General features: G+C 34.7%; 1 pseudogene; it reads right to left on the reverse strand.

The window, feature by feature from the left end:
- Nucleotides 1–17445: 17445 nt before the first annotated feature.
- LOC145247758 (5S ribosomal RNA) lies at nt 17446–17562 on the reverse strand (annotated as a pseudogene).
- Nucleotides 17563–22695: the final 5133 nt, after the last annotated feature.

Below are 22695 nucleotides of genomic sequence, written 5' to 3' on the forward strand. Positions count from 1 at the left end.
TTCGCACTTCCGGTTTAACGATGGACGCAACGGCAAAGACGTCACTTTTTTTCACGTTCTTTTTCTCCTTCGCGAGTTCGAGCCCGCTTGCATACTACCACTTTTTTTTATCAAAGCATATCTTCAAACACCCGGCCAACGGCGGGCACCCAGGATTGTTATATGTATACATATATATAGTAAGTTATGAAAATATATATCGCAATTAAGCTACACAGAATATTCTGCGTTTCATTCTCGTGAGAATTCGTCAGGCTTGCTTATTCTATGAGTATTTTAATGGAATGTGCTCTGATGAACTCGCACCACTCGACGTAAATACACTCGATTATCCCAACAAGCAGGAAAATTTTACCTCTTCACTATTGAATAATAATTCGAATTGTTAGACTTTATAATTCCCTCCCAATCTATTGCTTCCCTGACTCTACTGACATGCAGAAGTTCAAGTGTAATGTGGACTTGCTGCTCAACTTCCTATATATAGGGTGGTCAAAAAGTCAGGTAACATTTTAAAGAAAAACAATATTAGCAATACACGTATATTTAAGTACCATACATTGAAATATAAAATGAAACAAACATGAAATATATTTATTTTGTTAATTGTCGTCCATTTCTCTCTATCAATCGCTGGAAGCGATTAACCACTGATTGTGTAACACGTGTAATCATGTCAGCTGATATCCGCGCAATCTCCTCTTCAATGAATAACTTTAAAGACGCTATTGTATCAGGCTTCTTGCCATAAACGCTATCCTTTACATAGCCCCAAAGCCAGAAATCAGGAGGGGTAGTTTATATATTACACTCAAATATTTAAACTAATAATATTAAACGAATAGAGATTATAATGGATCATATTGTTTTTTCTACCTCTAACATGTTACCTGACTTTTTGACCACCCTGTAGTCTCACTGTATATATGGCCCTAAATAGTGGCACTGTGTCCTTTTGGGCGTGAATAAGCGTTTTTACAAATCTGCCATGTATAGTTCCAAAAAACATTTTCATTGTTAATCGCGTACATCAAACGGCCCCATCTTAAAACTACTTGTTCTTGTTTTAATACACGGATTGCATTAATTTACGAACAAATACTGCAGCACAATTTTATTGGCAGGTTAATTCTAAACCAACTCTAATTGGTCAAAAGTATCAAGTAAAAAACAACACCATTGACCCTTTTCCTTTGTCTGGAACCAATCCATCGAATCGTCGCCTGCTTTCTCCTCGTCCAACTGCTTGCGTCATTAGCGTGATCGATATTCTTGTTGTTGGTATTATTAAGATCATCTCAAATCAATTTCTTGTCTATTTTCTTATTTCTTTGTTTTCTTTAATCAAGCCGGGTGACATGACACTCAAGCTGTTTGTGAACACGATGTGCACGGCATGATAGTGTGGGCGTTTTTTTTTTCTTTGTTTGTTTTTTTGTTTTTGTTTTTGTATTCCTGTCAAGCACCATACCATCAAAAGATGTAGTACGCAGTCAAAATCTAGTTCCTATTTCCTTGCCTCCCGATGAGGGCAGGTTCAGACAGAAAGTTTTGTGGAAGGAATCTAGCTTCCCGAATGAGGCACTCTGATCTGAAACAAAAACAAAAATTGCCTCTATGACATCGCTGTAATTTTGTACACATGTTTGCACACGTGTAGGGGCCCAACATGTTGTAGACTCTGACGTAAAGGAGACAAAGACAAGAACTCAAAAACTCGATTAACTTTTTTCTGTTTGTAATGTAACAGTCTGAAAATTGAGTAGTTTGGTAGGAAAATGTACACACACAGACTCACACATACACAGAGACAATTTCACTTTTATTTATTTATATATATATATCTATATATATATATATATATATATATATGTGTGTGTGTGTGTGTGTGTGTGTGTGTGTGTGTGTGTGTGTGTGTGTGTGTGTACATTTTTGAAATTAGCATATAAATAAATATATATATATATATATAAACCAAGCTCCTATTTTTATATCATCAATGCTCTGATCCCTATCTGGCATCAATTGAAATGGATGGCTCTCGTCTAGGGAAGGCTCCATCTTTCGATAAGCTTCTGGGATTGACATTTATTTCTGACCTGAAATGGAACACGTACATCGGGTCTGTTGCCAAGGTCGCTGGGAAAAAATTATCTCATTGATTACTGTACACGCAATAACCTTTATCCCCGAGTGGTTCCCAGGCCTTCATAAGTGGTGACTACCATGTAATATATATATATATATATATATATATATATATATATAGCGACCACCCTGTATGTATGTATATATATATATATATATATATATATATATATATATATATATATATATATATATATATATATATATGGTGATTGTCACTTCTTGACAGAAGAAGACCATCTTTCCTTTGCTTTATTGTTGATTACTCAATTATTTTCGTGTATTTTTGAAAATATATATATATATATATATATATATATATATATATATTATTATTATTATTATTATAATTATGTACACATAAATACACTTATACACACACATATATACATGTGGAGATGTGATCAAGAATGCATCAATTCCTATTTTCTGTACGAACGAAGGTGGCTCCTCAGACCAGCCCTGCTTTTACACATCTGTTGCAAAGGTCACACTTAAACTGAGATTGAGGGATTCCAACCTGTGCTGCTCTACTGTGGACGCTCATATGACGCTTTAGGCCTCCACTCGATTTACAGACCACAGAGCAAACAGAACATCTGTGCCCTACAAAGTTTACCCCATCAAAGAAAGATTGATCTTCATGTGAACGCTTGTGACTAGCTAGGCCAGCTCCGGATAAAGTCATTTTACCGTATAAATCTCAGGTGTTGTTTTGCATGAAATCCTCCGACAGACCTGATATATCTGACAGATTTTTCTTCCGGATATCACGTTTCATTTTTGCATGCTCATATTTTGTTCTTCTCAAAACTATCACAGCCATGATAGACTAAGGAGCGCCACTTTTTACGATTATTGGAAGCACTTTCCCAACTGAACACGTCAATACCAAGAGATTTAAGATTATCTTTGATGTTATCCTTAAAGCGTTTCCTCGGTTTATGTTTTGGACGCTTTCCTTGTGTAATTTCACCTTAGAACAGGCGCTTTGGCAGTGGGTGGTCGCTAGAAAAGCGGGAAATTTGAAGGTCAGCTTAAATTATGAATAAAATGCGTGATTGCTATTTTTGATTGCTATTTTTGATTGCTATTTTTGATTGGTTCTTTTGTTGGTCTTCCAGGGTAAGACGCTGTAGTGAAGTGCACGACATTTTGAGTATCTATGAGTATATATGACATTTGTCTTTGAAAAACTTTGTAAAAATTATTCTTTGTAAAAATAAATCCTTGTTTGACAGATTTCCCGCTTTTCTAGCGACCACCCTGTATCATAATATAACAGTCAATAAAAAATTGGCTTTGAAATAATAAATCTGCGTGAATTAAAATATACTTAGGCGTATTTTACGACCGGGCAAGGTTGAAACACCCCCCCCCCCGCTAGTATTGAATGAAAAAAAATATATTTTCATAATCGTATATTTATTTAATCAATTAATTGACATACATACTCACGCACTGTCTGGCAAATAATTAATAAGACGCAACCATTTATTTATGGTCGGTAGAGAAGGAAGGCAATTTTGTTATTATAAGAGTAACCTGACTGTTTCATGATAATCGTCTTGCCCAAAGACTATATAGAAAGTTGCATCTAGTGTTTGAAATTTGGCAGGTGACCCCGGGAAAAGAGACATTCGATGAGTTGCACACACGCAGACTGATTCTATTTGGAATACAGGAGTTTCCGCCATTATCTATTGGAATGCATAATTTGAACAGACATATGTGAGACGATATCGGTCAAATGATTTCATACAATAGACAATGAGAGATATTGAATGGGGAAAGAAAATTTATATAAACCGACTCAACAGAAAACGTGGAAGTCGGTCACAGATGAAGAACAAACTGACACATTCTTAACCACCAAACATCACACCATCACCATGCACCTTCACTGATGTCAAAAACCCGTCATAACTGTAAATTCCAAACTGTTTGTCGGTGTGAAATAAAAACAAAAGATTATTTTATAGATCAGCTGTGTTGTGTTTTATTCGTTGTCAGTGAGTATAAATTGTAGACCAGTGGCAAAAATAGATTTAAAAATTATGTAGACTGAAAAGCACATCTGAACGACCGGTCGCAGCGAATATATAATACTAACACTAACACGTTATTTGATAGTGATTTGTAGTAGTTATCGGCCTAGAATCATGACGTGTACTTTTGTAACATACTTTAGCTAATACGCTTTTTGTTAACTATACCAGTGTGTTTGCTGGATTACAAGACTTATAAATTCAATGACAAATATCTCGTCCTTCAAATCTACATCGATAAAGAATCATTCCTATCCTAACAGAGCGCGGACACGCGTATGCAAATGCTGAGCCATGTGCGAAGAAAAAGACTATAAAAAGAGGGTGTACACGGACTGACGATCATGTTCGAGAGCACGTTGGAAACGACGTTCAAGAGGAAGTTGAAAATACTGTTTGGGCAGTTGGTGTGGAAATCTGTCGTGCACAAGGAAAGAAATATTAATACGACTGATTAGATTGGGAGAGAAAATAACGAAAGCACTCACTCGACGATCACGTGAGAGACGTGGGTGATGTCACAGCCGTAACGAGAAGTCACGCGTGGAGAGAGAATGAAGAATAAAACCTGAAACAGGAATTTCAGTTATTTTCTATTTTTTTGTCTCATTTGCGGCTGAGTCTACAACGTGTTGGAGCCTTGGTGTCTACATTTCAAAATGTTTAAGTGTGTTTGAATGTGGGTAACGTTACACTATGAGTAACGTTACACTATGATTAACGTTACACTGTGAAATTCGAAGTTCTTTAGTCTCACAATATAAAGGTAGCTGGCATACAAGTTATTTTTCTCTAGCAAATGTGTAGATAGATTTTATCGTGTGGCTGAAAAGTATTTACAACACCTAAGAAACTAGTTGTTGCATAATATCGATTGTCAAGGATTGTGTTGTTTCTTTGGTTGTTTTTTTTTTCTTTTTGCTAAAGAAGAAATATCTTTATTTTTCCGGTTCATGCCAAGGCCAAAACGCTAAAGAAAAGTCACGCGCGTTTCGTGATATTTAAATTCTATCAGTCGACGATTTTGTTTACAATCACTTAGCAAGATTTATGAATAAAAATATGTTTTCGTTCGCTATACACTCTCCTTCGCAGTTTCCCAGCTGTTTATCTTTCGAGAGTGATGCAATTTAACATTAAATGGTGTTGTTGTTGTTGTTATTATTATTATTATTATTATTATTATTATTATTATTATTATTCAGTAGGAGTTTTCACACAGGCCATCATCAAATATTTCTCTTTGAGAACAATCTGTGGTATTCCCTGGAGTCCGAGTCACAATAAGTCTTCCCAGATGTCCAGTGCTCTCTATCTCTTTCGATAACTTTTGCAAATGAGTTAGCGTTACTGCAACGGCCTTTTACTATTGATTTTTCCTTGGCAGCGACCATTTGTTTCCACTGGAATTTAAGCGGCAATAACCCTCCCCATGGTGCTAGTTATCTTCGTACTCATCCAGTGTACGTCTGGTTAGTGCTTTATTTCCTCGGTCTTTCCATCTTCCTGAACACTTCACGGCTATCTGACACTTTGGGGAGTGAGTGTTAACTTAAAGTTATATAGTTTCAGTTTTCTTATATAATTCTTACTAATATTAGTAACAGTAGTAGTTCTAATTTGTATTGAGTATTCCCTAATAAATTGCTAAGGAATCCTCTGATAACATCGTTTAAGATATTGTGTTGAGCTCACACACACACACACACACACACACACACACACATATATATATATATATATATATATATATATATATATATATATATATATTCTTGGAAGTTTTTAACCTTTAGAACTATTAAAAACAAAAAAAAATATTTTTCATCATTCGTTAGAAAACTATTTAGTCAGTAAGTCATTCAATCACCTGCAATCACTGCATCAACTTGCTCCCTCGAATTCACTATAGTACCAGTAATAATTTATTTTGAAGGGATCATCAATTGTTTACCATGAAACATCGTTTCGGGGATTTAATAATATATATAATAGATTTAATATTATATGTATATATATATATAATTATTTCCACAGCCAGAAACCGTCACAGCCCACAAACCGTCACAACCAACAAACCGAAAGTCCAAGACTCAAGTTTCATCCTCATTTGGGTTCATCAGTTAAACATATCCGAACCCGGGATTCGAAACTCGAGCTTCTTGCAACCACATTAAATACTTATATTAATTTTTGGGAGTAAAAAAGTAAATTAAGTAGTTATATATATATATATATATATATATATATATATATATATATATATATATATATATATATATATATATATATATATATATATGTAAAAGAGATTTATAAGGCTGTCACAATGCGAGGAATGAATTATAGTCGCTGTTGGTAAGAGGAGCCGAGAACAAGTGGTGATTTACAAATTAATAAGTACATATATATATATATTATTATTTTTTTATATATATATTTATTCAGTTGTATGGTAAAATGTCTTACTTGTTTTCATGCGACGTATTCCATTATTAATTTCGGAAAAATCATCCAGCATGCTTTGAATCGACCTGTTACGCACACAATTTGAAAAGGGAAATTTTTTCCGAAATTAATAATGGAATACGTCGCATGAAAACAAGTAAGACATTTTACCATACAACTGAATAAATATATATAAAAAAATAAAATAATAAAATATATATATATATATATATATATATATATATATGTACTTATTAATTTGTAAATCGCCACTTGTTCTCGGCTCCTCTTACCAACAGCGACTATAATTCATTCCTCGCATTGTGACAGCCTTCTAAATCTCTTTTACATACCTATCCCACACAATGCTTCAAACAAACTACATATGAATATATATATATATATATATATATATATATAACTACTTCATTTACTCACATAAAATTAATATACGAAAGTATAGATTTATGTATAAACTTTAAGTATTTATTTACAAAAGTGATCAATACATAGGTAGAGCTAGTTAATAAGACAAGCTACCACGTGTAGGCATTTAGACGACCCATGTAGATTATGCCTTCATGAAAAATTTGCTATCCTGTATTTTAAAGAACCCCAAAATCTATTAAACTGTAGAAGAGAAATAGCAAATAACTGTGTTCACAAAATAAAATTTACTCTAGGATAGCCATACAAAATAGTTTTAAAACTAACAAAAACAATAGAAAATAAACAAATAGATAACTTAAATAAACATGAATATACATAAACGATCACACATATATGTATGTATATATATACGTATATATATGTGCATATATGTGTGTAAACATATGTATATTTATATATAAACTAACAAAAAAATGTCTGCCTTAAACCTCTTACCTAGTTTTAAAACAGATCCTTTATTCGATAAAATGCATGCCCATTGGCTGATAGCAAGGGGCGCGGTGGATACTAGAAAGCTGATATGCTAACTAAATCCTCAATAGAAGAGGACCATATAAAAATGATAAACAACCATAGAATTCGCGCATAAGTCTGAGGAATCCTAGAGTGGATGAAACGCCGAATATTCAGTGTAGCTTAATCGCTATATATATTTTATAAATTACTATATATATATATATATATATATATATATATATATATATATAAGTGGGAATGTGTGTAAGGACACTTCTCAATCTATATACTCAACGAATATTCAGACTTGAAATTTGGTATATAGAATAATCAAATATGTGGAAAACTTTTTAATCTGTTTTTATCCGAAAAGAAGTGCTTCTAAAGGGTTAAACTTAAAAAATTACTATGTGGTGGTTATCGGACTTTTATCTGTTTGGCAACTCTTTCGCAAATGCGCATGCGCGAACGTTCATATGACAGATTACTTATGTTAAGAATAAGTAGGTTTGAAAACCTATTTTGGAGATATTGTCAAACTGGCCTAATGGTTTGTCTTTGGATGTTGGTTTCAATCTCAGCTTGAGTATTTTTTTTGTTACTTACAAGAACTGAACCGTTTAGAAAAATATATAACACTCGCATGCACATATCAGTGAAATTTCATTTTTTCTTTTTTAACTTTTTTATTCTCATTTTAACGTTACGTTTGATACATAAGAATTTTCTGCATTAATTAAAATATATTTAAAACTTGGTAACGCTGTGCCGCCTATTAGTATGTGTGTGTATGTGTGTCTGTGTGTGTGTGCACGCATTTGTATATCTGTGTACATATGAGCATGTGTGTGAGCGGGTTAGGTAAATACCTTTATGGTATATTACACTCGTTCAAGTATTTAACATAAATAATAATTAAATGTTCGATCGTTTCTGAGACCACATTTTTACTAATATCGAATCTTATCATCAACAGAGGAAATTCACAGGAGTTACAATATACTCATAAATAAGTGACAGCTGATTAATTATTTAGCCATTTGGTTCATTTGGCTGGCAAAGGACCTTTAATTTTATATCTACATATAATCATTTAATATATATATATATATATATATATATATATATATATATATATATAGTTGCAAGTTATGAAAATATATATGTCAATTACGCTACTCAGAATAGCTAAATTGCCATATATATTTTTATAACCTATTACTTAGCTCTACCTATGCATTCAGCACTGTTGAAGTAAATACAAAAATTTACGCATAAAATTATATTTTCATATATTAATTCATGTGATAAAATTAAGTAATCATATATATATATATATATATATATATATATATATTAAAGTTTTAAAAAACCAAGAACAATGCGGAAAGCACCGGAATCACAAGAGGAAAAAAAGGAAAAACATGCAAACTTACTGCGGTTCTAACCTCTTACTGCGGTCCTAGTCTCTTTTGCCATCTTGAATATACTCTTATTTTCTTTTTGAAAAGGGGAGGTGCTTTCTCTCGAAATTAATTAAAGTTCCATACAACCAACGGACGTTATATATACCGGACATACCAGTTATTTGGTTGCAGATAATTATGTAATGAGAGGAGGAGTTATAAATGAACAAATAAATAGACATGTCTCTACTCGAACATACCCGTCTGTTTGTTTGTTTTTCCTTTCTTTCCTCTAGTGGCTTCAGTCCTTTCCGAATTGCTCTTGCGTATATACATATATATATATATATATATATGTGTGTGTGTGTGTGCTGTAATATAAAAATCACTTTGTGTGCACGTCAGTACATTCCTTATAGGTTCCGAAACAGCTGAGCTTATCTTTAGCAAATTTCATACAAAGCTAATTTATATGTCTGGTAGTCTTCTTAGATATGTTTTGTACAGAAATATATTCGATGAGTACCGAAAATCAAAAAAATCCGATCTTAAAAATATTCTTTCTTCCTTATAGATAAAAAAAGAATTTTTACAGCACCAGCCAAAAGAAGATAATTCTAAACAAATAAAGGGATATTCAATTCTCAGGAAATCATTTTTTCTCAAAAAAAATAAAATAAAATAAAAACAGAGCTATTGTCATCTGTATATATAACTCAGTGGCAAAGTATTCGACTTTAGATCGAATGGACGCCTGTTAAAGCCCGGATGTACCGCACCATTTTATTCATTTTTTTTAATTATTATTAATGAGCCCAGTTTACGATAAAAGAAGAGGTACTATTTAAAATCGCCGCAAATAATTGCTTTGTTTCCATATTTGCAAACTAGACATTAATGAGAAGTAATTATTTTAGGTCATTCATCGTCAAACCCAAATATCAGTTGACAGTTAACAAACACAGACGGAATTCAATGAACAGCATTACCATAATTATTTTTATTTATTTATTATGTCTTGCATTCAGCACTCTTTAATAATCACGCGAGTGTCATTGGGTTTACACCTAGGAAGCCAATCTCTCTCTCTCTCTCTCTCTCTCTATATATATATATATATATATATATATATATATATATATATATATAATTGTTGTGGAGACGCCCACTAATTAGCATACGTGCGTGAAAAGATATAGATAAAGGTATCAAGTCAGCAAGACCGGAGAGCTGTGTTCGGACGCCGGATAGGCAAGACGCATGTGCCGGTTGCTCCATGAAAAACTTTAACACGCCCTCTGCCGGACAATCTTCCAACTGCAGTACAACTGCACCTTTGTAAATAGGTATTATCTTTTCGTCTTAATACATTTGTTTTACCTTTACTTTCTGCGTTCGTGTTGTTATTGATACAGACACAACAATAATAAATAATAAAAAAAATAATAAAAAGTAATAGAAAATTTACTTTATCTTTATCTTTTTACGCACGTATGCTAAAGTGCTGAATGCAAGACAGAGCTGGTATATAGTCTGAAACATGTATGCACATATGTACTAATAATGCTTGTATAATAAAAAGACTATATATATATATATATATATATATATATATATATATATATATATATATATATATATATATATATATGGTGGATTGTGGATTACTAAAAATTAGCCCAGAAAAATGTAGTAAAGAGGAGGAAGATTTTTTAAATCATCCTTCTGCCTGTTCTACAAGTATTTTAACGGTGAATGCTCCGACGAACTGCAAGCACTTGTACCCTCCCCTCGATGTAAATACCCTCGACAAACCCAACAAGCAGCTAAATCACACCCCTTCACAGTAGAGATCTCTAGATGTAAGAGAGCCTTCCACTCCAGCAGTCTCTTCCCCAGAACCGCTAGACTTTGGAATTCCCTTCCGGGTCCCTGCTTCCCCAACTGTACTGACATGCAGAAGTTCAAGTGTAACGTGAACCGACATCTTGCTGCCCAACTCCCTACATAGTAGTCCTGTAGCTTATGTCCCTGGTAGTAGCCCCTACACTAAAGTGGCAATGTGCCTTGTTTAGGGTGAAAATGTAATTTTAAAAAATACCTATAGTGTTATAAAAGATGCTGGAAGTGTTCCCTGTTGACATCCATGCATTTCTGGGCACATTTAACAACGTTTGCAGATACTGCCTGTAGATCTTCTCTGGTGATTTTCCTGATAGCGTTTGGTAATGTTCTCCTTTAGATTGTGAAGATTATTTGCATAAACTTTTGTTTTAAAGTTACCCAAAAATAAAAATCACATGATGACAAGTCCGGGGAACGTGGTGGCCATCACCTTTGCTTATTGTTCTCTCTTCCGAAAACATGTCATGAACTCGTGTCAGTGAACTGTGAAACGTGTAGCATATAGCGCCATCTTGTTGGAAAAAGATTAGAGAGATTGGGCTACTTTTAAGTGAGCTGCCCTGTATATATATATATATATATATACATATATATATGTGTGTGTGTGTGTGTGTGTGTGTGTGTGTGTGTGTGTGTGTGTGTGTGTGTGTGTGTGTGTGTGTGTGTGTGTGTGTGTGTGTGTGGAAGAGATTTGGAAGTCTATCACAATGCGAGGAATGGGATGTAGTCGGTGTTGATGAAGAAAGATGAAAACAGGTGACTTTTTACAAATCAATATATATACATATATTCATTCAATTGTGTAAAGTATAAATGTCTTACTTGTAAGAACTGTTGTATGTGACAATATTCATGACATATTTCGGGGAAAAAATCCCTTTTTCAAATGGTGGATATAATGGATCTATTCTAAGCATGCTGGATGGAAGAGTGAAAAAAAATGAATTACATCCCATTCCTCGCATTGTTATAACTGTCTAAATCTCTTCTGCATACCAATCTCATACAATTCTTCAAGTAAACTACGTCTCATTTATATATATAATATATATATATATATATATATATAGATATATATATATAGATATATATATATATATATATATATATATATATATATAGATAGATAGATAGATAGATAGATAGATAGATAGATGTTAATGTTTGTGCGAGTAAAGAATATATTTATAAAGCAAGGCATAGTTTAACAATGAACAAAAATCGCTGGTATGATTGCAACTAACCCCCTCGCAGACTTCCCTAGGAAGTAAAATCGTATAAACTTCGTCGACTCAAAATTCCGATAAAAGTATCGATCCGATAGAAGTCCTTTGCTCGCTTCTAATTGTCGCGTTGAGACACGTATAGCAATCACCAAAGAAAGGCCGTGCGAGTCGATTGCATCAATCGTGGGCGATTTTCGAGTTATTTATTATCGATGGAGACCGAAGACTATAAATTCCCGGTGATTTACCGATCGATTGAGAACATCGATATTTTACGCACACCGAGTGGAAGAATCTAAGCATTCACGAATGTTGCCTTCATTTATTCGTGTCCTTTCGCTTTTGTCAACAGGTTTCGATTTTGTCTTTATCGAAACCAATGACGTGGGCCGCTTTATGCATAATCAGCAGTTTTCTTTTATTCAGTCTACCAATTTTTTTTTTTTTTTGCCGAAGCACCAACTGTAATTGTCAAGTTTCAAGAGAATATCACTTTTGCAATGGATTTTCAAAGTACTATAACAACTACGCAACTGATTCTTGTGGGCAGTTCTAGTACGAATTTGGGAGTCTTAACCCGATTTATTTTAGTTGTAAATACGTATCACTGTTTATATATATATATATATATATATATATATATATATATATATATATATATATATATATATATATATATATATATATATATATATGGCGGAACGAGAACATCCTACCTCGTGAGGTAAATGAAGGGTCCGGTTCGAAATTCTGTCTAAATTTCGGAGTTCGACAGAAACATTCCCAAGTCCGACAAGATACACATGAAGAAGGTCGAAGGTTCAATCTTCCGAAGCATTGTGAAAATGACACTCAAGATGAGAATAGTAGCCCGATGAATCCAAAAATTCATAAATGAAATTATGCTTTCATCATTTCTGAAAAAAAAAACGAAAAGTGGAAGTACAAGGCATGTGATAAAACTTATGAAAACATGGCGAACATGTAAAATGAAATATCATATAAAATGAGCACAGCTCGTTCTACAAAAATTCACTTTCAGTTAAGATGCTGACAACCTTCGCGTGGTCCCTCCCGTGAGTACCCGTTTTCTTTCTAGAAAGAATTCAGCCGAGAAAAAATTGAGGAAAACCAATGATAACAACAGAATGTTTGGATCCATATGCAATGATGATGATGATGATGATGATGATGATGATGATGATGATGATGATGATGATTTCGTAAAATCGAAGCTTCTTTCTAATATTCAAAAATTCTGGCAAGAGAACGGACCTGCTTAGCTATCGTCATGCCCAACTCTTCTCCTCTTCGAGAAAAAGGGCATTAATTAACAAACTCTAGTCCATCACCTCGTAAAAGCTAAGCTTCTTTCCTGCCAAAAGTGTGGATTTAGGCAAGTCTGTTCTATTGAGGATAAACTGCGGCTGTGAGACAGAGGTCAGAGCTTTGCCGTTAGTGCTATACCTGTTAGATTCGAGTTTCTTTTTTAGAGCCTGCCTAGAAGAGAGATATATTAGTAATATGGTCACCAGCCCAGAGGCAAATCAAACGCGAATGCATTTTTTTAACTCAGCTCGGCTATCTTTTTTATTAACTAAACTTTACAGCAGTTAATTAATATTTTCTACCGAATTCGTTAATCGTCACAATAATTGGTTCAAGTTTTTGTATTAACACCTATACACACGAGAAGTCGCCATTGTCGTTTAGTGTGCATGATTAAAATAGTATTTGTTTATTTTGATAAATAAAACACAAAAACAAATACACAAAAATATTAAAATATCAGTAATTTCGAAGTAACGCCCCTCGTTTACTGATCGGACAATGGCGTGTAGTTTATAATTTACCGACTGCGTGTTGTCTGGTTTTGCCGACTGCGTGTTGTCTAGATTAATTAAATTAAATCGCAATTCCAATTTATCATTTTTTCCTACAATGATTCAATGTAAGCTTAGTTAGAGTGGAAGTTTTAAAAAAGAAAGTGAAATCTAATGGCAATACGAAATAGAAATTTATAAAGAGAAATGGAGAGATAGAGATGACAAAATGGAATCGGACCGAGTTTCGCAGGATGCCAACGCTTCACTTCTTTTTCTCGCATGTTTGGTTTTTCCCAATAATTTCACCGCCATCATTTGTTTCTATTCTCTCTTTTTTAGCATATATTTCATGTATACATGCATCTCATTTCTAGAGCAACCCTAACCCTAACCCCAACTCTGAGAAAGTCGGGGTGAGAATTTAATAATTTGAAAAAAAAAATGAAATATAATCACAAGAGTAAGAAGACTTGAAGAAGCGGCATATGCTAAAAAAACAGGAAAACAATAGTAACCTCTAATTATAAAGAAAAACAAAATCCCTCTTTAACATTTCAACGGTAGAAGGGAGGTAATCCCCTGTTAAACTTTATTAGTAACCTCCCTTTCAAAACCAAATTTTTTCTCACATACGAAACCACGGTGAAAAAAGCAAAAACAACTCCAAGAACAGGAAATCCTTTACGGAGTCGGTAACTTTTCTCCTTTCTTTTCCAAGATGGCGACAAACATACCTGACGATGGTCGAACGCTACATCGACCGAAACGTTGCACAAATAATATTCAAGATGAGAACAAGTAATACAAGCAATCTTGTCTTATCTAAAAAATTCAGAGCTATAATGAAAATAGTAAATAAAAGTCTATAGAGAAATATGGACAGATAGAGATGTTCAAATGAAATCGGTCCGAGTTTCGCAGATTGCCAACGCCAGGCTACCCTTTCCCCCACGAACAAACACATTTGGCTTCACCAATAATTTTGCCGCCATCATTTTTGTCTACATTTTCTATTGCTTTCCACATATATTTTCTGTATAACTGCGTTTCATTTACGGCTATTTCTCGCGCCATAAAAAATCTTCCAATAAACTAGAGAGGAAATATAGATTCTTCTTACATGTTTCCTTTTTTGTTTGTTGTAATATTGTATATCCTTTCATTCTTGTGTGTGTTTATTTGTTCATAGTTGTCTCTTGGAATACTAGAAAAATAATTGTATTGCGTATGGAGACACTAATCGAGGGCCTTTTACACAAAAGATATTATAGAATGGAAAGTTTGGCAAAATTACTTTCTCTTTTGTTTGTGAGGTCAGCATTCACTTGCACACACACACACACACGCACACACACACACACACACACACGTACATATATATATATATCCTTTATATATATATAGGTTTGAGGTGTTCAAAAGTCGGGACTAATGAAGACAACGAGGTTGTTTGCAAGTGCTCAATAAAAAGAGCAAAATATTTTTATTATTTGAGGGTAAACAGTTACATATGGTCGCTACAAATAGCTATCTGTTTCAGTCAAAGAGACTTCTTCTGGTGACCCAGAACGCCAAAAAGAAAAATGGGAAAGATTTGAAAGATTTTGAAAAAGAAAAAAAAAAGAAAAATGGAGCTCCTTATATATATATATATATATATATATATATATATATATATATATATATATATATATATATAAAGTATAAAAATATCCGGTGATATGAATTCAATAATAATATATAAAGGATAAAAATATCCGATGATATGAATTCAAAATGGAAAAGAAGAAAGGAAATTCTCGACTATTCATCTTTTCCGTGGGTTTCATTCATGAGATTGTAGGTTTGAATATAATTATGTTTTTTCAGCTGTTTTCAAATTTGCAATATTTTCCTTTCGGAATCGAGTTAGTGTCGGGTAATCACGATAGAAATATGAATTGTTTTGTCACCTAACTTTTGTACTTATTTTATTCATAAATTAGTTTGTAGGCTGTTTCTAATCGTGGGGTATTATACTTAGGTTTCCAGATAATGTTGGATCATCAGGAAAGAATATGCACTGTTTCGGGGCCAACCTCTCGACAGTTTTTATGTGGATCCGTGCCCTGCACTGATGTGAGGCCCTATTCAATTGGATTTTTTTAATCTCTAAATATTAAGGTATAGATTTGTTTGGGGGGAGTCGGATTACCGTAAATACCTGCGTAATATGTGCATATATTTTCGCAAACATGTTTGTGGTTGGAGATTATCTTTAGATTTTAGTGCCGATTCCGATATCGATGACGATAGCCCCAAATGTTCTGATTTTTCCGATATCCGATTCCGAATCCGGGTAATCGTCCCATTACTAATGTATATATGTGTGTGTGTCACTAATTTATATATGCGTGTGCATGTGTACATGTATGTGTGTGCATATAAATACTGTGAAACGGACACCGAAAAATATATTGTTATCGAGATGCTTCCTCATCTTTTGTTAAACTGGCGGAATGAGAACTCCAAAATGATTTCTACAAACTCAGAACCTGACACGAACTTCCTCGACCTGAACATGTGCTTGATTTCATCAACCTGATTGTCCGTGTCAACTCCAGCGACTTTTCCAGTCGCACAATTTGTTCGGGCAATTGGTTTGGTAAGTCGAATTCGTAGACATGACTTTGTGCCAAATGATCGCGACCATCGAAGCTGAAAGAGAGAACGTGTCGCCAAGGTTTTACTCTACTTTAATACCGTGTATGCGTCCAGGGGCAACATATTTGTACAAGAGACATTCGCGGTCATTTTGGTGTGACTTCACCCATTTACGGTCGGTGAAGTCACCGTGCGTTACAAGCTTCACGTCGGTGCATCCCAACTAAGATTAGTTTTGAAACTTTGCCAATGATTTCGAACTATAATACATTTCGCGTAAACGTATGTCTGTCTTACACCTGTGTACAACAAAGTTTTCTATCTGAAATTTAGAGAGATTAAATTTGATATTTAACGAAGAGAAACAGGGTGTAACCGTCTGTTTTTAAATAGTTTTAATTTCTAAATAACAGAAGATTAAAAAAGAATATTGAAGAATATTTTAGTTCAACGTCACATTTAAGTTTTAAACAAGTTTTAAATAAATTTAAAATGAGTTTTAGATAATTTTTAGTTAAGTGTTAAATAAGTTTTATATAATTTATAGAATCTATCTATCATCGCTAAAAACTAGTCGAAGGTTTGGGGAGAAGTCACATATATAATAATGCTAGAAGTTAGATTCGGATGTTTGTAATTTCTGAAGACTCCACAGACAGGCTGGGTATTCAAAGACCTTTAATTAAGGAATTGGATATTTCGTAATCTTATATGGCTTCCTTCAGTCTTGATAGACTATGAGTACCCACTGTAAGGGTGCCTGCGTGCGAAATGTTTGTGGCAAGAGTTGCGCAATCCCAACCAGACTTCTTCTGATTCGACATTGTTAAATACCAGTGGCAAGTTGAGGTTCAGGACGACTGGAAACAATGCCAAGATAAGCGGAAAGCGCATACAGCGCCTAGAATTCCCAAATGGTTACCCATCTGGTACTAGCTAGGCTCAACGTTGCTTAACTTCGGTGATCTGACAAGAACCGGTATGTCAACGCGATTATGCCGTACATTACGAATATATAGATTTATATGCAACTTGTCGAAATTCAACTTATTTAAATTTGGAATATCTAAGTCAAACGTCAAGTTAACAGAAAAGTTTCAAAATCACACTTTTTCAATAATTTTAATTCTTGTTCCATATTGGACAAAATGAGTTTCTCATTTTATATAACCTTATTCGTGATTTAGTGTCATTTTAACTTTGAAAGGTTATGGTCGAAATGTAAACTTCCGATTTTTTTAAATTTAATATATGGATCTGCTGCTATTTGATAACAGTAAACCGAAACCGAACAGAAAATACGTGTTAGATATTGGCAAGCAATGCCAATGAGTTGCACACACACACACATTGATTTAAATGTAAAGATTCAAGAACTTTTAACATTGTTTAACGGAATGCTGTGGCCCTCCTCTCTTGGGAGGTCACGCAAGGACCCCTGATCGACTCCTCGGAAAAAACTCGGCTCATGATGTCTGGTTCCCTGAGAGGCGGTCACATCAGGTCCTGGTATGCTAAAAACAATAGTAAAGTTCATGCAGGCACGAAAGAAAACAAACACTTGAAATTCTATTCTACCAAAGTTAAATTCACAAAAATTACAGACTTTTTACATATATGTACATTCAAGTTCTTAGCAGGTTTTTCAAAGTCTCAAATCTCTCTTCTCTTCGGCAGATGGAGGAGGGGTGTTGGTCACGTCTTCATTCAGTATTATCTCGAGAGTCTGCGTCACCTGGAATCTGCCTGAAATCTGACTAATTTCGCGCGACACTCGTCTTATATAGTAAGGTTAGTCGTGGAGGAGACTATCTTCTAAGCCAATCGAATTACGCCACGTATCTGGGGAAACCCTAAATGCAAAATTGTGGGTGTGCAATTCAGCCATATCACTAGCTTTGCAATCTGAGACCAAAATCAACATTTAATTCCCATGACTTTAAAGGTTAAACCTTGTCATTCAGAACACCTGGCCGGAGTTCCTCAGGCCAGACGATGTCAACGCCATTATTCTAACATTTCCTGTCGTCGATTTTTCAATAACAATTATATCTCTGAGTTTGACAATAACACAAAATATATATCTGATTTTTCAAACAATAAAGCAAAATATATCTATATATTTCAATTTCAAGTCTTTGTGATATCCGCCGTTACCCGGTATCTATTAAAGCTATCTTAGCATAGTTACCCGGCCTTCTTCATGTCCCGTGGAAGTCTGAAGCTCCCCAATGAGGGGCAAATCGCTCCTTAGGTCGATCACTTTACAATGCATTATTTGACTCAGAAATCAGTAGGCCAGAGTGAGAGAGAGAGAGTTGTTGCGGCAAGCGTAACCATTTTTCGACCGCCTGATAACCGCTTGATAACCGCCTAACCACGCACCCCGTGCCTTCGAGTAACGTCAAAACATGGAATAACAACTCAGCTGTATGTATATCCCAGTCATGGGAAGATGGCATACTAAGTGGTAACTCATCTGGTATTTGCCAGGCTCCACATCGCTTAACTTCGATGATCTAATGAAAACCAGCGTGTCAACGCGATTACGCCATATAACAATAAGTACCCTCTAAAATTTCAGGCTGATCAGACAAATATTTCTTTAAGTTATCACTGTTTCTATCGTATAAATGTGAGAATACTTCATACAATGTAGCAAAGTAATGCTCACATTATGCTTTAGTCCATTGTAAGGTGGACAATGACTTATGTTCTTGCTTTGTTTTGTGTTCAGACAATAGTTTTATTGCTGTACAGGATGCGGCAGAAATACCTCCTAAATTTTGACATGCGATTTTCCCAGTTGCGCTCGTGTAGTTTCTTAGCAATCATGAACTTGCATGGATGGAATTGCATATCAGTGTGTAAAATTCTTCTGACTGTTCGATCAGACAATCACAAGGCCAAAGCATGTTTGTGAGCTGAACGTGTAGGAGACTGACTAATACGAAGTCTCACAGCTCAAATACTGCCTGGCGTTCGAGCGCTTCGGGGCGTTCCAAGTGGAGTTCGCTGAATCTGTAGCTCTGAAAATTTTCAACCCAAACCTGTATTGACTTTCTATCTGGAGCATCATCCTAACTTGTAATGAACTCGTAAATCTCACAATGTTCCAGTTAGAGATTTACCATTTTTCAAAAACATTTCTTCAGTAAAAGCACGATGTGCACTAATGTTTCATGTAAGTAAAAAAGAGAATTAATTAAATGAAAATGATATCAGATAAAAAAAAAGAATTGAACCCTGTAGATAAGTTTTAAAGATCAATAGGTTTTGAATGGAATTTCCAGTTAAATGCTTAATTCTTTTAAAATATTTCATAAATAAAAGTTGGCTGGAAAATTTATTCACATTCTAAGAAAGAATCCATAATAAAAATATCGGTTAGAGAATTAACAAGTAGGTTAAATTTCTTTGTAAAACAAAGAGAATGGGAAATTTCCTGGTCGTCAGAAATGGTTTCAAAACGTGCAAATCGCGCATGTGCCAGACATACGTGTGACGTCATAGCAGAAATTATTTTTTAGTATAGGAAAGAGTTCGAAGAGTTAACGAGGGGAGAATCAGATTCAGATCAGAGAATCAGAGAAGCAGAGAGGATCAGGCCGATTCTCAGTTAGAGTCAAGGGACCCTCTTGGAAGCGGGAAGCTTAGAAGGAACCATGTAACGACTTTGAATTCCTGAAGTACAGAATCATTTCCGACCGGTCGAAGAATAAACTATCATCATGTTTTTTATAACTGCCGTCTTTTTGTGTTCATCATTCCAACGAGAAAAGGTAATGCGTTTAATCATTCCAGTAACTCTCTCCGTATAAATGTCTTCAACATGTACCTACTGTCACTCTGTCTCCTCTCTAAATGAGCATTTAATTTGGAACATTTGATAATATATGTACTGGCCGTCACGTAAATAATATGTACCCCCTCTAAAACGGATAACATAACACTAGTCCAAACCATATTGTTTGATGAGGGTACCTGGCAGAAGATGAAAACTTATTCGTTTAATGAAAAAATCATTGACACTTGCATTAGCTCATTAGAAAAATATACTTGAAAATTTAAAATGTGGAAAGAATTTCTGTCGAACCCTGTACTTCATCACAACAGCAGATACTTCAGCTAGTATTCAAATCTTTTCGGTTGTTTTATTCCATTTCTGGGGGAGAATGAATTACTGTCATTTCACTGTAATCGGCATCTGGTATTTTTCGGCTTAAATCCATATTTGATACAAGTCTGGACTAATTTTCATGTTTTTTAATAATTATTAATTGCGACTCATATTTTCTGCTTTACTATTGGTATGGCCAATGTCATTTATGAATAACGTTTGACTTTGTAGCTTTTAATGAGATTAGAAAATTCAATTTTTCTATTCACTATCGTATAATCATTTTTTATAATTTTTTGCTGTTATTATATCAATAAAACTCCTATCCTTACATCATCAACGCTCTGATCCCCATCTGGCATCAATTGGGATTGATGGCTCTCGTCTGGGAGAGGCCTCATGTTTTGACAAGCTTCCGGGTTTGACCTTTACTCCTGATCTGAAATGGAACACGTATATCAAGTCTGTTGCCAAGGTCGCTGGAAAGATGGTGGGATCCTTCTACTGCTCCAGAAGATATCTCACTACTGATGCAATTCTCTATCTATATAAAAGCCAAGTACATCCAAGGATGGAATACTGCTGCCATATCTGGGCAGGAGCTGCTAAAAACAGCCTATCCTGCCGTGACAGAGTACAAAATAGACTTCGCGGCTTAGTGGGGGATGACCTTTTCTCTACCCTGCAACCTCTCTCCCACAGAAGAGACGTTGCGAGCCTATCCTTGTTTTATCGTTATTTCCATGGCAGGTGCTCGTCTGAACTCCAATCTCTGGTCCCCCCTCGCCAATCTCTCACGAAAAACACCCGTCTAGCTAATGCACTGTGAAAATTTTCCCCCACTCTTTATCTGTGCCTAAATCAAAACGTGGATTCCATGAACAAAGCTTCATTCTTAGAAGTGCACGCCTGTGGAACTCTGTTCCGTCTGCCTGCTTCCCACCTGACTACAACTTGGATGTCTTTAAGTCCAACGTTAACAAATTCCTAATGAACCGTCCCCTTAAGTAAACACTTCATCAAATCTCCACACTAACGTAATGTACTTGCAATAACCCTTATCCCTGAGTGGCTTGCGGGCCTTGATAAGTGGTGACCACTGTGTAAAAGAAAATACACTTCTCTACAATCATCTTCTAAAAGAAGGTAATCTATAGGGAGATGGTATAATGTGCACAAAATAGATACTAATACACGCACTCCAAACAGGCGGAGTTAATGCCTAGGAGGGTGGTATCATAACGAACGAACATATACTACACTGACTTTCCCGAATAATAACTGGGAGAATGGTTACATAACAACGGAACAGATACTATGCTATCTCCACAAATATTCCAGCATCAAAAGATGGTAGTATTAGAGACTCTGCTGTCTAGTTGATGGGTTAATATCGTTACATGCATGTTTTATTTATGCATTAGATGTAAATCCATACTAATCAATAATAATCAATATTAATCAATATTAATCCATAGTAATTAATATTAATCCATAACTGTGCGTCAAATGGATGCCATAATACTTAGTTCACTCTACTTTATCATAACAGAGTTCCATACAAAATTTCAGCGATATCAGCCCAATAATTTCTAAGTAAAAGTGGAACGAATATATAAAGAGACGAAAAAAATACAGGGTGTTCCAAAAGTCATGGGCACATTTTGACATTGAATATCTCTAGAACTAAAAAACACATCTGGTATATCTGGTATATTTTGGTATAGCCTTGCAAAAAACCTAATGTATTTAGCTTTAAAATGGCACCTCTTTCATCTTACTACCATTCACATTTAAGTAGATATGCGGACTTGGAATGTGCCCAAGACTTTTGGAACACCCTGTATAATATTAATTATTATTATTGGCTCACATGGAGCTTTCACACAAGTCAACAAACGATCTGATTGGAAACCTATGGTATTCTCTGGAAGCTGAGTGACTACAAGTCTCCCCAGATGTCCAGACCTCTCCACCTCCTTCGATAGCATTTGCAAATGAATTTGCATCATCGCAACA

The sequence above is a fragment of the Euprymna scolopes genome, chromosome 25 (assembly GCF_053919585.1).
Source record: "Euprymna scolopes isolate OS-2025 chromosome 25, ASM5391958v1, whole genome shotgun sequence".
Classification (NCBI taxonomy): domain Eukaryota; kingdom Metazoa; phylum Mollusca; class Cephalopoda; order Sepiida; family Sepiolidae; genus Euprymna; species Euprymna scolopes.